The sequence below is a fragment of the Eretmochelys imbricata genome, chromosome 1 (assembly GCF_965152235.1).
Source record: "Eretmochelys imbricata isolate rEreImb1 chromosome 1, rEreImb1.hap1, whole genome shotgun sequence".
NCBI lineage: Eukaryota > Metazoa > Chordata > Testudines > Cheloniidae > Eretmochelys > Eretmochelys imbricata.
This window is the reverse complement of record NC_135572.1, coordinates 41,863,944-41,880,528: the sequence shown is the minus strand read 5'-3', so window position 1 is coordinate 41,880,528 and position 16,585 is coordinate 41,863,944. Positions and strand designations below refer to the sequence as shown.

Here is a 16,585-nt window from a genome sequence, read left to right as displayed (position 1 = left end):
TTATATAGCAAAGGATTGTATAAAAAACTCAGCATAAAACATTTTGTGAGCTGTTGTCTGAGTTGCAGGTTTGGTTTTTTGTATTTTCAGAGTTGTTTTTGTTACTTCAATTAATGTGGAGTTCGTGAAGAGTAAAAATCCTCATAGGATTATTAAATATTTATAAAACAAAGTTGGATTAGAACTATGAAGTTATTTAACTGACTTTATTTGTGGTGGTCTGATTTTCACCATCACTTAATTGAAAATTGCTTTGGATTTTGGAAATGAATGTTGTATAATACAGTAACTCCGCACTTAACATCCTCCCGCTTAACGTTTCAAAGTTATGTCGCTGCTCAATTAGGGAACATGCTCGTTTAAAGTTGTGCAGTCTCCCTTCTAACGTCGTTTGGCTGCCTGCTCTGTACACTGCATGTAAAATTTTGTGGAAGAGCAGTGACTTTATAAGGGAGCATTGCACAAGTTCCTCTTCTCCGCCTCCCTCCCAGCGCTGAGGACGTTTTGGGAGGGAGGGTGAAGAGCGGGGAAGCGCTGCGTCTCTACTCCTCCCCCTCCCTCCCAGAAAGTCTTAAGTCTGCCAAACAGCTGTTTGGCGGTAATTAGGACTTTCTGGGGGCAGGGAAGGAGAGGGGATGCGGTGTGCTCTGGGAGAGGAGGTGGAGTGGGGGGTGGGAAGAGGAGCGCCTGGAGTGGAGTGGGAACGGGAAGAGGTGAGCCTGGAGCATCCCCCAGCAAAGTCAGCATCTGTTCTTCTCCGGATAAGCTGCCACTGCTGCTGCGAAGGTGCTTCCTAGTGTCCTTGCCTGCAGCGGGCTGTGCCTATGTGGGGTAAGCCAGGGGCACTTCCCAACCACAGTACAGTATATAATGCCTTGTGTCTGCCCCTACGAAATTTCCCTGGAACTTAACCCCCCCGCATTTACATTAAATCTTATGGGAAAACTGGATTTGTTTAACATTGTTTCACTTAAAGTTGCATTTTTCAGGGACATAACTACAACGTTAAGTGAGGAGTTACTGTATTGAGTATACGGAGGAGATAATTTCTGTATATGGAGAAACTTAACTGTTTTTTTCTAAAACACAAATAAATGCATATAAGAGTCATTAAGTGTTAAACATTTAAACATCATATAAAACTAAGTGCCTTTTAATTTTTTCTTCTGTATGAAAAGTTGTACATACAATAGTTTGAAACATAAACCTATTTTAATAATGCTTATCTGTGAAGATTTTCCTTCACAGTGTTATTTTCTGATTGCCGTTAAAATTCTGACCTGATTGATAATTTGAAAGACTTTGACAATTTGGTGGGCATTCAGTGGAGCTGAACACAATTTAATTAGGAATCTGGCTGAAATATTTAATATTTATACTAAAGTAGTGCCCAGAGGCTGCATAGTATGAGGTATTGTGCACATACTGAGACTGTCTCTAACCCAAATACAGTAAGTAGTTAACAATCTAATCTCTTCAAAATTAAAGTGGTCTTAATTCAGGTTAGTTTAATTTACAATAAGAGAGTCCACACAGGGATTGAATGTGGTTAAACAAATCTGTTTTAAATTCACACCTTTAGTTAATTTTGGATTAATTTTCCTGAGTGTTCCTTTGAAGTTAAACCCTTAGAATCTAATGCCATAAACTCACATCTTTAAGCAAGTGAGTAATTCCTTTGAATTACTCATCTGTAAAACTGCAGCATCATGAACTAAAAAAATTAAACGTGTATTCCCCCACCAAAAAAAGCTGCAAATTTAATTAAAATTGCCAAACAAAGCTCTTGTCTTTGGAAATGTATCAAAATAGCTATTCTGGAATAATAATTCCAGAACAACTCCCCATGTGGGCACTCCTAGCGTGGAGTAAGTGTGTCCACGTGGACTTATTTTAGGACACTCTTATTCCAGACTGACTTTCCACATGGGGAAGTTGTTCCAGAATAACTCTTCTGGAGTAGTTATTTTGGTAAATTTCCAATTGTAAACAAATCCTTAATAAGAAACATTACAAAAAATAAATACTAAGAATTATAGATAAAATATAACAATTAGAAGTATGCAAATAGCCGTAAATTGAGGTAATGTATATGAAGATGTGAATTACGTTACATCTCATACACGTGCTTGTGAAACTCATGAGTAATATTAGACATTCAACTACCAATCTTAGACTCCCTTTTTTGAGCATATCTGATTATGGTGGTAGAAGGACTCATTTTTATAAGGGCAATTTAATAATAGAAGTGTATTGTTGTTATATTAGATGTTACAGGCAGGACTGGGGCAGGGGAGAGAGATGATTAGGAGGCTTTTTTTAGGTGAGAACCATTAACTTTTGCAGCTTAAAAACAAGTGTCTAGTTGCATGTGGGTAGAATATAACCTTCCAAATGTTTAACTGAATTTACACTAGCAAATATAGTATCTGATTGTCAGTATCGTGTAGTTTCCCTTTGCTTGTAGTAGCGTAAATGTTAGTGTAGACCGGCTGAGGCACTTTCATATGAAGCTTTCATTAAAGTGGTGGTAAAAATATGTGAGCCCTGTTTATGGTAGTGCTTACACAGATACAGAAAAATGGGCAATACATTCGCTCTTGAATATACAGCTTTAGTACCTCTGCTGCTACTCAGCATTTTCAAGATGTAGTAGAATGAAAATTGATCAGACATTTATCTGTTTTCACTACTGTTACTGGAAACATTGTGGAAAAGATTTAAACTGACAAGAATCAGGGCCATTTTACTCTGCTGCAGAAGGCTAGGGTAGCAGACGCAGAGGCAGGCGCTAAAGCTATTCATGAGGGATTTGGAGGTTGGAGGGAGGGGTAAATTAGCAGAGAGCACCATCACAGCAGCCAGGAGGCTCTCTCTAATGCTCCTTTCCCTCTCTGGTAACCAGAGGGTATTTTAGTTGTTGGAGGGGAGAATTCAGATTGTTCAGAGAACTCTTGAGTTGAAAGCTATGAAAGATAGGATCCCAAAGCTGGGCCCAGGGACAGCATGATGAAAGGAATCCCAGAAACTGGAAGCGTAGTTTGTGTCTCACCAGGACAGTCATGGTCAGTGAGGTAAATTTTTCAAGTCATTTGTGTATAAAGGGAATCATGAATGAGGGCGGGAGCCTGTGTGAACTGATTATCCACATCCACACCTTCACACACGTGGAAGAAACAAGTGGAGAGCCATGATGGAGGGGGAAGAAAAAGTAGGAAGAAAAAGTACTGAAATGTTTGTGAGAAGCTAATGAACAGGAGGTGAAACTGGCATTATTAGAGGAGGTAAGCGGGTGGGACCCTGCTATAAGAGATGAATGGGCAAGCAGTTATGAACAACCTTGTAGGTGGGGGCAAGAAGGTTGAACTTTTCTGCCTCGTAATTGGGGGTGGTGGTTGGGCAGGTGGCAATGGAGAGATTTAGAAGAGTGTTGTGATGTGTTCACTGTGTGAGACAAGGAAGATGGTCTTAGCAGCTGTATTTTATATGGATTAGAAGGGGGGTGATATGAATGTCAAAGAGATTCAGGTATTCATAATGGGAGATTTATGTGCTGAAATTAGTATTTTAAATATCTTTTGACTTTATCCTTTAAAAAGTGGAAGTTAAATCCTATTGAGGAAAATAGAAAGGAGCATAAACTTTGGTAAGTGAAGTGTAAAAATATATTTAGGAAGGCCAAAAAAGAATTTGAAGAACAGCTAGCCAAAAGACTCAAAAACTAATAGCAAAATTTTTTTAAAGTAAATCAGAAGCAGGAAGCCTGCGAAACAACCAGTGGGGCTACTGGACAATCAAAATGCTAAAGGAGCACTCAAGGACGATAAGGCCATTGCAAAGAATTCATTTAGTTTCTCCGCATCGGTCTTCATGCCTGAGGATGTGAGGGAGATTCCCAAACGTGAGCCATTCTTTTTAGGTGACAAATCTGAGGAACTGCCCCAGATTGAGATGTCATTAGAGGAGGCTTTGGAACAAATTGATAAACTAAACAGTAATAAGTCACCAGGACCAGATGGCATTCACCCAAGAGTTCTGAAGGAACTCAAATGTGAAATTGCAGAACTACTAACTGTGGTATGTAACATCATTTAAACCAGCCTCTGTACCAGATGACTGGAGGATAGCTAACGTGACACTAATTTTTAAAAAAGGCTCCAGAGGCGATCCTGGCAATTACAGGCTGGTAAGCCTAATTTCAGTACCAGGCAAACTGGTTGAAACTATAGTAAAGAACAGAATTATCAGACACATAGATGACCATGACTTACTAGAATTCTTTTGTGGGGGTCAACAAGCATATGGACAAGGGTGATCCAGTGGATAGAGTGTAGTTAGATTTTCAAAAAGCCTTTGACACGGTCCCTCACCAAAGGCTCTTAAGCAAAGTAAGCTGTCATACGATAAGAGGGAGGGTCCTCTAATGGATGGGTAACTGGTTAAAAGTTGGGAAACAAAGGATAGGAATAAATGGTCAGTTTTGAGAATGGAGAGAGGTAAATAGTGGTGTCCCCCAAGGGCCTGTACTGGGATCAGTCCTATTCAACACATTCATAAATGATCTGGAAAAAGGGGTAAACAGTGAGGGGACAAAACCTGCAGATGATACAAAACTACTCAAGATATTGAAGTCCAAAGCAGACTGCGAAGGGTTACAAAGGGATCTCACAAAACTGGGTGACTGGGCAACAAAATGGCAGATGAAATTCAGTGCTGATAAATGCAAAGTAATGCATATTAGAAAACATCATCCCAACTATACATATAAAATGATGGGGGCTAATTTAGCTGTTACCACTCAAGAAAGAGATCTTGGAGTCATTGTGAATAGTTATCTGAAAACATCCACGCCATGTGCAGCAGCAGTCAAAAAAGCTAACAGAAAGTTGGGAATCATTAGGAAAAGGGATAGATAGTAAGACAGAAAATATCATATTGCCTCTATATAAATCCATGGTATATCCACATCTTGAATACTGCGTGAAGATGTGGTTGCCCTATCTCAAAAAAGATATATTGGAATTGGAAAAGGTTCAGAAAAGGGCAATAAAAATGATCAAGGGTATAGAACAGCTTCCATGTGAGGAGAGATTAGTAAAACTGGAACTTTTCAGTTTGGAAAAGAGATGACTAAGGGGGGATGTGAAAGAGGTCTATAAAATCATGACTGGTGTGGAGAAAATAAATAAGGAAGTATTATTTACTCCTCATAACACAAGAACTAGGGGTCACCAAATGAAATTAATAAGCAGCACGTTTAAAACAAATAAAAGGAAGTATTCACACAACACGTAATCAACCTGTGGAACTCCTTGCCAGAGCATGTTGTGAAGGCCAAGACTATAGCAGGATTCAAGAGAGAACTAGATAAATTCATGGAGGATAGGTCCATCAGTGGGTATTATCCAGGATGGGGAAGGATGGTTTCCCTAGCCTCTGTTTGTCAGAAGCTGAGAGTGGGCGACAGGGGATGGATCATTTGATGATTACCTGTTCCGTTCATTCCCTCTGGGACACCTGGCATTGGCCACAGTCGGAAGATAGGGCTAAATGGACCTTTGATCTGACCCAGTATGGCCATTCTTATGTTCATATTTAAATGCTGTGTTTCTTGCAGGGTGGGGTTTAGACACTCTGATAAGTTTGTTAATTTTTATACTTTTAGATCTTTCTTAAGAGAATGTATAAACTGTAAAGAAATTCAAATAGTTTAGTAGATTACCTTAATCTCTACTTTTTAAATGTTTGGTTTTTTTTTAAATTAGCATTCTTGATATTTATTTCAGTGGGGTAGCGTGTTAGTCTGTATCTGCAAAAACAACAAGGAATCCTTGTGGCATCTTAGAAACTAACAAATTTATTTGGGCATAAGCTTTTGTCAGCTATATGCCCAAATAAATTTGTTAGTCTCTAAGGTGCCACAAGGACTCCTTGATATTTATTATTACTTTTTTAACTTAAAGTTTTTTTTCGGTGGGAATTTCCTTTATTTTCTTTGGTTTGTTTTAAAGTAACAAAAGTTACTTTAAGGGTATTAATTAGGCATCTGCATTACTTAAAAGCTCCTCCTGAACTCCTGCAAACACTGACCTACAGCCCATAAAAAATTGATAAGATCCCAGTCTTTTCTCTTGCTAAGTTTCTCTTTCTCTCCCTACATATTAAAATAAATCTGGCTGCTCTTATTTGTAGTACCTTTCAATAAACTCTGTTCCGGTGGTCCTTTTAAACAGTGTCCTTGTTCAAGGGGTATAGCATGGAAGCTCATCAGTCTTTGGTATAAAGTGTAGTATCAGTACTTAAACATGACTACAGCTTGAAAATTCAGAAGGCTGAAGAGAATTTAGGATCAGTGTTCACTGAAACTTTTATTTTATGTCCACTGTATGCAAAAGATATGTTCTGAAATATTTTCATCATAGAAAGTATGCACAGTTTTTATTATTTATATTGTGGTAATACCCAAAGACCCCATTGTGCTAGGTGCTGTATGAGTATGTAGGAAGACATTCCCTGCTCCAAAGAGTTCAAAAGCTAGAATTCTATGATGCTTTTTAGGATATAGTTTAAATTTATGTAACAACTTATACGATTAAAAGACTACATAACTAGCATACACCAAAAGCTTGATGAACTGAATTGATCCTTCTCCTTCCCTTCCAGATGGTACAGGCCTCCCCATGTAAATGCTTATGTTGTTTTCTGGATCTCCCCCTCCCAGCCCATGTGGTGCTTGAGTGCTGATCATTAATTAACATTGATTAAGCTTTAACTTCGTTAATTGTCCATGAGGATCTGAGAAGCAATACATATTCTGGGTCACCTGGGATGGAACATAAATCTGATTCTTGTGTGGGAGAATGGGGACTGCTTGTACATGGCAGTTCACAACAGTGGAAGAACAGCTTTGCTGTAGTTGAGGTTCAGATTCACTGTTCAGTGAAAACAACGAGGAGTCCTTGTGGCACCTTAGAGACTAACAAATTTATTTGAGCTGATGAAGTGGGTTTTAGCCCACGAAATTGCCCAAATAAATTTGTTAGTCTCTAAGGTGCCACAAGGACTTCTCGTTGTTTCTGCTGATACAGACTAACACGACTACCACTCTGAAAACTGTTCAGTGAGTAGATGACTTTTCTAAATGGCCTAAAATCCAGATGCTGACTCAGGTTGTCTTGAAAATTGTTCTGCCGTATGGTGGGGGAGGGGGTCCTGGGTAGGATAAGTGAACCAAATTTGGGATTATTTGAGCAAGATGTTCTCCAAATAAAGCCCTTCTAAAAATCCTATTAGATTCCTTTGGTTCTTCTGATGCTTTTTTGCACACACTTGGGCCTCAAACTATTCTTCTAATCCTCCTGGAATTTATATTGCCTGCTCAGGATTTATCTCAGCTAGGGCACGGCACGCACCGTCCCCCTGAAGAAGCAATATTTCAGAAATTATTGAGGGTAAAGTGAGTCAATCCATGCTGGAGTTCCCAAAACTGATGCACCAAAGAGAATGAAATAATGATGTGCAGTAAAAGTAGGACTCTGTTGTATACCAGGAGGTTTGCAGGCAGCCAGACATTAAAGTAAATGGGGGGCTCAAAGTGACATGCTATGGTCATTGAACTTGAGCAGCATACGTGCACTGTGAGTTCAAGTTCTACCTTTGGCAGCTTCTTGAGAATGTGTTGTGCACATTACTTGCTTTTTACTTGGATTCTACAGCAACTCCTTTTGAAAGTTTTGCCCTGAGACAAAGCTGTTTAAAAGTGTTCTAAAATCCACATACGTTATGCAGTTTTATTTAGAGGTATTGTCAAGAAAAAATAGCATTAATTAAATGGAGGGAAGATGGAAAAACTCTTGTGCGCAGTTAGGATAATTAAATCATGACTCCTGCTCCTCAACCTTTCCCTGAACAACGGTACTATGTGATTGAGGAAAAGCAAGAAACTGAGTCATTTTGTCTAGTGGTTCAGTAAGGGTGGTGCAAAAGTTGAACTACCTAAGGAAGTGGTGGACTCCCTATTCCTTGAAGTCTTCAAATCAAGACTGGATGCCTTTCTGAAAGGTATGCTTTTGTCAAACACATGTTATTAGGCTCAGAACAGAAGTAACTGGATTAAATTCTTTGGCCTGTGTTATGCAAGAGGTCAGATGAGATCATCTAATGATACCTTCTGGGGTCTTAAAAATCTATTAATCTATAATAAGTGGAGTTAAGTAAGGACTAAAAATGTGTCACGTGAGCGCTTATGTCAGTGTAACTTATGTAGCTCAGAGGGGTGTGTGGAATATTCACCCCTCCCCCCCCAGTGACATAAGTTTTGCTGACATAGGCTGTAATGTAGACATAGCCTTAGCCAAATCCATTCTCATTCTCGGTGGCTTTTCACGCGAGTGATGGTTCTTTGTCTTTAAATCTGTCATCTATTGGCTTTTATGGCACTGTTTACTCATTACTTTTTCCTTACCTCTTAAGTTATTTCTTCACTGTCTTATTTGGTGGGTCTTCCATTTTCCCTCACTTTTAGTAGACATCCCCCAATGACTCCCACCTTCTGCTCTGCCAGTGTCAGCCTTGACTGCCTCTTCTTTGCTTCTCCTTCAAGCTCTGTCATGTTCCCTTTTGGTAGCTTCCTGTATTACAAAATAGCTTTGCATCATTGTCAAGGAAATATATCAGCTAGCTACAAAATCTACTGGTCCAGCTCTTACTGTGATGACTGAATAAACAGCTAAAGATACATGGCTCACTATGTCTACAAACAAACAAATTCTTCCCAAGGGAGATAGAGAGGCTTAATTATAAAGCCTTTATTTTGCTAGGCTGTTTTAAGTGGGATTAATAACAGGTGTTTGGTAACTTGACTACAATGAATTGTACATCGGGGAGAATGTGTTGAAGTGAGAGGAGACAATAGTTGCTATTTTGGAGCTATCCTAATGCTCAAATTACAACAATTTTCTCTGGGTACCAAAAAAAAAAAAAAAGTCTGGTGAAGAAGTTTAATATTAAACTGGCCAAGATTTTTTTTTTTAAGTGGGTATCTAAATCATAATTTCAGTACCTAAATAAGTGTTCTGATTTCCTAGAATGATGAACAGCTGGAAACTTGCGTCAAGGGGAGCTGTTGAATGTTCAAAACTTTTAAAAATCAGGCAGTTTATTTAGATACATGTGAAGGGGGATACTCACCACTGATGCTGCCTACTGGCTAGGTGGGGTGTGGCAGGCTGTCTTCCTTCTGGGCATCCCCCTTTCCTATAGCTGCTCTGCCCTGCAGTAGTCTGTACGCCCAGTATGAGAAAAACAACCTCTGAGCGACATAAGTTTCCCTGGCATAAGTGGTAGAGTGCATAGTGCCACTGCTCATTGGGGATGGTTTTATTATGTCAACAGGAGAGCTCTCTCCCGTCAGCACAGAGTGGCTACTCAAGTTAGCTTACAGTAGCACAGCTGCATCGGTACAGCTGTGCTGCTGTAATCTTGCTAGTGTAGACATGGTCTTAGTTAGGTCACTGTCGCCAGGCCTCAGGCAGCAAGAGCTCCTATGGTACTCCTCAGGATCTTGGAGTGTAGATCCACTGCCTGCCTGCTACTAAACTATTCTGTTCTCCTTTTTAAGCTTCTCATCCAGCCTGTGCAGCCTGGGCCCAAAGCAGCTCTCTAACTCCTTCCTTTCCAGAGTGGGGTTTGTAAACTCTGTCATTGCAGTTTAGAATGGTGTCAGGAGTGCTCATTTTATGAAAATGTGTTTTTTTTTTTAAAGCAAAGAACTAATTATCCAGAGACAGAGAGAATGAGCAGTAAAAGAGCTATATTTCTACATCTGATCTTAAAGCTGTAAGTGTTAAAATGTAGTATTTTCTTTTTAAACTGAATAAAAATGTAATAAAATTGAAGATTGTTTCTGCAGTTGCACAATATTGGTCACTTTCATTTCAAACTTTTTCCTTTCATTCTGCCACCATTTTGGCCTAAAACTGGATAAAGTTAGAAATTTAGTAGTCTATAGGTGGAGTGTTTTTTAGTTTCCTTTGTAAGGTGTGTTTCTGTACCTCATCCAAAATGCTGCTCTTTTTCTGTTGATATTGTATTTTCTCTGGCTGGAAGTAAGATAGACATCTTCCTTTCAAGCAGATGTCAATACTTCATTGTCTGGCCAAGAAGGATGTTAAATGAATGAAGGAAATTAAATGAATGGAAGAAGTCCTCAAGGAATCAATTCTGAAGCACTTCTAGAGGAGAGGAAAGTGATCAGGAACAGTCAGCATGGATTCACCAAGGGCAAGTCATCCCTGCCTAATCTAATTGCCTTCTATGACGAGATAACTGGCTCTGTGGATGAGGGGAAAGCAGTGGATGTGTTGTTCCTTGACTTTAGCAAAGCTTTTGATACGGTCTCCCACAGTATTCTTGCCAGCAAGTTAAAGAAGTATGGGGTGGATGAATGGACTATAAGGTGGATAGAAAGCTGGCTAGATAGTTGGGCTCAATGGATAGTGATGAATGGTGTTCCATGTCTAGTTGGCAGCTGGTATCAAGCGGAGTGCCCCAAGGGTCGGTCCTGGGGCCGGTTTTGTTCAGTATCTGCATTAATGATCTGGAGGATGGTGTGGACTGCACCCTCAGCAAGTTTGCAGATGACACTAAACTGGGAGGAGAGGTAGATACGCTGGAGGGTAGGGATAGGATACAGAGGGACCTAGACAAATTGGAGGATTGGGCCAAAAGAAATTTGATGAGGTTCAACAAGGACAAGTGCAGAGTCCTGCACTTAGGGCGGAAGAATCCCATGCACTGCTACAGACTGTGGACCGAACGGCTAGGCAGCAGTTCTGCAGAAAAGGACCTAGGGGTTACAGTAGACGAGAAGCTGGATATGAGTCAACAGTTGCCAAGAAGGCTAATGGCATTTTGGACTGTATAAATAGGGGCTTTGCCAGCAGATCAAGGGACGTGATCATTCCTCTCTATTCGACATTGGTGAGGCCTCATGTGGAGTACCGTGTCCCATTTTGGGCCCCACACTACAAGAAGGATGTGGAAAAATTTGGAAGGAGTCCAGTGGAAGGCAACAAAAATGATTAGGGGACTGGAGCACATGAGTTATGAGGAGAGGCTGAGGGAACTGGGATTGTTTAGTCTGCAGAAGAGAAGAGTGAGGGGAGATTTGACAGCAGCCCTCAACTATCTGAAGGGGGGTTCCAAAGAGGGTGGATCTAGACTTTTCTCAGTGGTACAAGGTGACAGAACAAGGAGTAATGGTCTCAAGTTGCAGTAGGGAAGGTTTAGGTTGGATGTTGGGAAAAACTTTTTCACTAGGAGGGTGGTGAAGCACTGGAATGGGTTACCTAGGGAGGTGGTGGAATCTCCTTCCTTAGAGGTTTTTAAGGTCAGGCTTGACAAAGCCCTGGCTGGGATGATTTAGTTGGGGATTAGTCCTGCTTTGCGCGGGGGTTGGTCTAGGTCCCTGAGATCCCTTTCAACCCTGATATTCTATGAATGAGGAAGTCTGTGTTCTTATTGCAGATACCAGACATACTTTATAATTGTGCTTCGAGTGTCTGCTTGCAAATGATGAGGGGGAGCTTTACAAGGACAGGAGGATGAGAAGCCATCAATTTCTGCAGAATTTAAGATGTCATAATTGAAAATGGATTCCTTGGGTAGGAAATGGATGTCATCTGTTTTGACTTGGTGTATATTTTTGTAAAATTTTGGGTGGGCATTGTGAATTGGGTAGGGATTTAATATGACCAAAGGTTCTTATGGCAGTGGGTTTTTTAAAGGGATGTAGAGTTTTTGAAGAGTGTAATATTGTTTTTGGTGTTGAAACACTTTGTCTTCACACACAAACTTGATTTAAAGATTAATTTTCTGAATTTTTGAATGAGCATCAAAAGTATATGCCAAGGCAATTTAAAAAGTTCACAGGAAAGAAACTGTGCTCTGACAGATCGTTTGATCTGGGTTCTCCTCCAGGTTTTGGGAAGTGTGTAGAAGTGGAGTTTTGGGGTGGGAGGAGTTGTATGTGAATGTGATATGAGGAACATAGATTATGAAACAGAATGAATCAGAAGAGATGTGTTTTAAGTGTTTAAAGTTTTTTCTTAATTTTTAAGCAGTAAAGTTCAACCTGAATAAGACTCTCTGCCTTTCCAGCCTCCCTTCCCCTCCATCTTATTTTGCCTTTCCAGGACCCTTTATTCCAAGACCAAGTAACACAGCTCCGTACTGTGTCAGCTGCACCCTTTTCATCTACTTATTTTCTTTTCCCTCTTCAGTGCCTTAAGTCCTTAGGAGATCAACTTAATTTATAAATATTTAAAAATAAATGTAGCTCTTTATAGACATGAAAGCAACTCTGTAGGCATGTGACCCAGGCTGTCACCATTGGTAACAGACAAGGAGAGAAACAGGAAAAACAAAAATGAGCTACATCCTGCCACTTTACCATACACACAATTCTGCACAGAGTATTTTTTCATCTTAGACTAATATTGAGAAAATCAGAAAAAGCCTCATCTAGAAAAAGCCCTGCAAGTAGCAGACAGTTTAAATTTGTTTCAGGTTGGAGAGAGAAGAATTTTTAATATGCAGAATGTCTCAGTATAAAATTCTTCAGTTTCCCAGTACTTCCTTGCCTCCTGATGCTATAGAGTTCCTTGGCAGCACATGTACTTTTCTTAATTTTTTTTCCTCCTCCAAGCGCTCCCTGGACTATGCTTTCACAAGTCCTTGTTTACATGCTGCTTTGCCTACCTCAGGCCTGGTCTACCCTTAACATTTAGGTCAGTATAGCTATGTCCTTGAGTCCTGTAGCTATGCCAAACTTAACCCTGGTGTAGACACAGCTGGGTAAACAGAATAAATTTTTCCATTATTAAGCTGTCATTGCTTGGGGAGGTAGAAGCCCCTCTTCTGTCATTATAGGCTGTGTCTACACTACAGGGTTGTGCTGGCATAGCTACAGCACCATGGTTATGCTGTTGCAGTCCCCCTAGGGTAGACATGGGCTTAGTGTAGTGCATCACAGGTTGTTCTTACATTTTTCTTTTGTGTCTTTGGGCTTGGCTACACTTGCGAGGAACAGCACAATAAAGGAGCCCCGGGCACACTGGCTCACTACCCGTCCACACTGGCAAGGCACATAGAGCACTCTGACTCCGCGGCTACAGCGCTGCTGGTACTCCACCGTGGCGAGTGAAATAACGTTTGTTGCGCCCCTGCTGGAGCGCCGCAGCACCAGTGTGAATGAGGTGTTGAATTACTGCACTGTGATCAGCCTCTGGAAACGTCCCATAATCCCCTTAAGTCAAGTGTCAGAGTAGCAGCCGTGTTAGTCTGTATTCACAAAAAGAAAAGGAGTACTTGTGGCACCTTAGAGACTAACAAATTTATTTGAGCATAAGCTTTCGTGAGCTACAGCTCACTTCATCGGATGTAGCTCACGAAAGCTTATGCTCAAATAAATTAGTTAGTCTCTAAGGTGCCACAAGTACTCCTTTTCTTTTTAAGTCAAGTGGCCACTCTTGTCATTGTTTTTGAATTGCTGCAGGATATGCCCTTTGAAAGCTCCGTTTCTGACAGCGGGTTGCTTATCTGCTACGAGACAAAGCAAGCCATTAGTGTGGAATGCTGTGTGAGAGAGAGAGAGAGGCGGAGGGAGGGAGGGGAGTCTGCTGCTGTCTGAATTTACAAGACAGCATGCTGACATGCTCTCAGCCCCCCAAAAACCCACTCTCTCTCCCCCCACATACACACAACACACTCCACACCATCCCCCACATTTGAAAAGCACGTTGCAGTCATTTGCGTGCTGGGATAGCTGCCCACAATACACTGCTCCCAATGCCAGTGCAAGTGCCGCAAATGTGGCCACCCCAGTGTGCTTGAAGCTGTCAGTGTGGACAGACTGCAGCGCTTTCCCTACTGCGCTCTCCAAAGGCTGGTTTAACTCAAAGCGCTTTACATCTGCAAGTGTAGCCATGCCCTTTGTAACTTTTCCACTAATACACTAAAATTCTGAAGGGCACTTTTCAGCGAGGCTAACAAAACAATCTTGGCCATTCTAGGCCAAGTCATCTTGGATATACTGTATTCTGAGTAAAAAAAAAAGCTCTTTAAAAAGTGAACTTCAGGTGATTTTTCAAACTTTAAAACTCCTTTTCTGGCTTTTATCAAACTTCCTTAAATTCTATTGTGAGATGAAATGATGTCTGTGAAATTTCAGAAAGATTGGTGGAGGAAGGGTTGAAAAGTGGGATTATAACGGGAAGTTAGCTTCAGCCTTAATTGTGGAGCACCTATTATTGCTCCATAATTTGGTAAACAAAAATACTTCCAGCTTGAGACACTGTATATCAGGCTTCTCTCTGGAGAGCATATTTAAAAATTTAGATTAAATATGCTGGCAGTCATGGTCTTGATTGAAATTCACCCTGAAGTGAAAGGCTCAGGTCTCTACACTATGTGCACACTATGCGTGTGTCTGCACTGGCCCTACAAAGGTTGGTTAGAGGAAGTCAGGGGAGAGGTGCATTGAATCCACAATGACATGAATCTAGTGGCCCTCACTATTTAAATTTATGTTGCAGCAATACCCAGAGCTAGATACTGCACAAACGGACATGTTCCTACCCTGTAGAGCTTAAAATTTAAGAAGATAAGTGACATACAGAGTGGTTTGGAGATGGATATGATTGTATACATGCAACTTTTGCATTTAAAACTTTTTTCTTTTTATAGATCAGCTGTCTCCTGCCCCTCAACCCTGACCATCATACATTGGTTTTGCAAATGGCTCTGCAGAACTGTGGCTGCTATTCCAACCCTTAGACTCCTATACCTTGCCTTCAGGCTAAGGTGATGAATTTTACCCCTGCAACCTCCCACTCACATCACCTGCAAAAAGCTTGCTTTCCAAGGCCTGGTCTACAATGGGGGGAGATCAGTCTAAGTTAAGCAACTTCAGCTCCGTGAATAACGTAGTTGAATTCAATGTACTTAGACCTACTCACCGCTGTGACTGCTGCCGCTCCCCCGTCGACTCTGCCTGTGCCTCTCGTGGTGGTGGAATACAGGAGTCGACGGGAGAGCACTCGGGGGTTGATTTATCGTGTCTAGACTAGACGCGATAAATCAACCCCCGCTGGATCGATTGCTGCCCTCCGGTCTGGCAGGTAGTATAAACATACCCTAAAACAGACTTCATGGGATGATGAGGTCACCTCTGTAGAATTTAGTGCAGCAATTATAGCAGTGCTATAATTTTGGGCATCCTTGAAGTCATAGACTAGAAAGAAAAGAACGCACATTACAAGCTCATTACTTACCTTTTTTGTTCATGTAAGTGCAGCAAAAGTAGAGAATGTGTCCTGCAGTAGGAGAGAGAGAGCTGGCGGTGTTGTACATGCTGTAAGTCTAGTAAACAGATTAGGCATAACAGACTCTCAATCTCTGCCTTAACTTAATTTTTGCATTAAGCCATGTTTGTACATTATGGTAATTGCAGAACTGCTACCTTAAATATATATCTGTCCTAACTTTGTGTGGTGATAACTTTATTTTAGACAGAAAAGCACCATTAAAAATAACTTCCATAATCTCTCAAAGACTTACAACAAGGGTGCCCAAACTAGCCTATGGGGCTGCTTGTGGTCCTTGCAGGTGAATGAAGTACCTAGACAGAAATTGGAAGTCTCCCGTTGATTCACATGGGATGGATTACATTACCAGTACACAAGAGTTCTAAGACAACTAATACAGAGGTCAGGAAAATTAATCTTTCCACAGGTAACCTCAAGTCTAACCTATCAACATCTATCTTCTACCTATCCACAAACTGACCACTACAGAGTGCATGTACACTAAGTCCCCCCCCCGCCCGCCCCCCATTAGTTTAGTACTAATGCAACTCTATTGATGGTAGCTACAGGTGAATCAGTAATACAGACAGGATGAGAGGAGGGACAGGTGTTATTTAACTTCGTGTCTTCTAACCCCTGTGCCCTAACTATACTAGTGCTTTCACTGGTGGAGTTGCATGGGTGCTGGTAAAGCATATACAGAAAGAGAGTGAAGGCTTTACCCCACCTCACCCTTATTCCAAGATTAAATTGCTTACTTAGAAGGAATTGAATCTTGGTGCTGTTTATCTCAGAACCTGGAACCATTTTGGCATCCGTTTTATTAGAGGAAGGTTTAGAAGGATAAGAATGTTGCATCACACTCTAAAAGTTGCAAGACAGAAGCTCTGCCTGTTCTGGGTCTTGCAATTATTATTATTGCTTATTTGTATTGCTGTAGGGTATAGAGGCTCTAGTTGGGGATCTTGGCTGGATTGTGCTAGACACTGAACGTGCACATAATGAAGAGGCTGTGCCTTACCAAAAGAGTGTACAGTTGGTGGTTCTCAAACTGTGATCCATGAGCCACTGGTGATGTGCAGAGAACTTGCCCTGGAGAGCTAGCTGGTCACAAGGTGTCATCTTGTTTCCGGTTGTTGAATCATAGTAAGACAGCTAAAAGATGTTAAATATGTTTTCTAATATTGGTTTAACAGGTAAGTAGTTGCAGGTCATGAATA

The 16,585-nt window shown here is 40.9% G+C and overlaps 1 protein-coding gene across 2 annotated transcripts in view; it reads left to right on the top strand.

The window, feature by feature from the left end:
- The window catches only part of XPO4 (exportin 4), a 124,666-nt gene that overhangs the window by 1,228 nt on the left and 106,853 nt on the right, over nt 1-16,585 (top strand). The gene's annotated exons all lie outside the window — the stretch shown is intronic.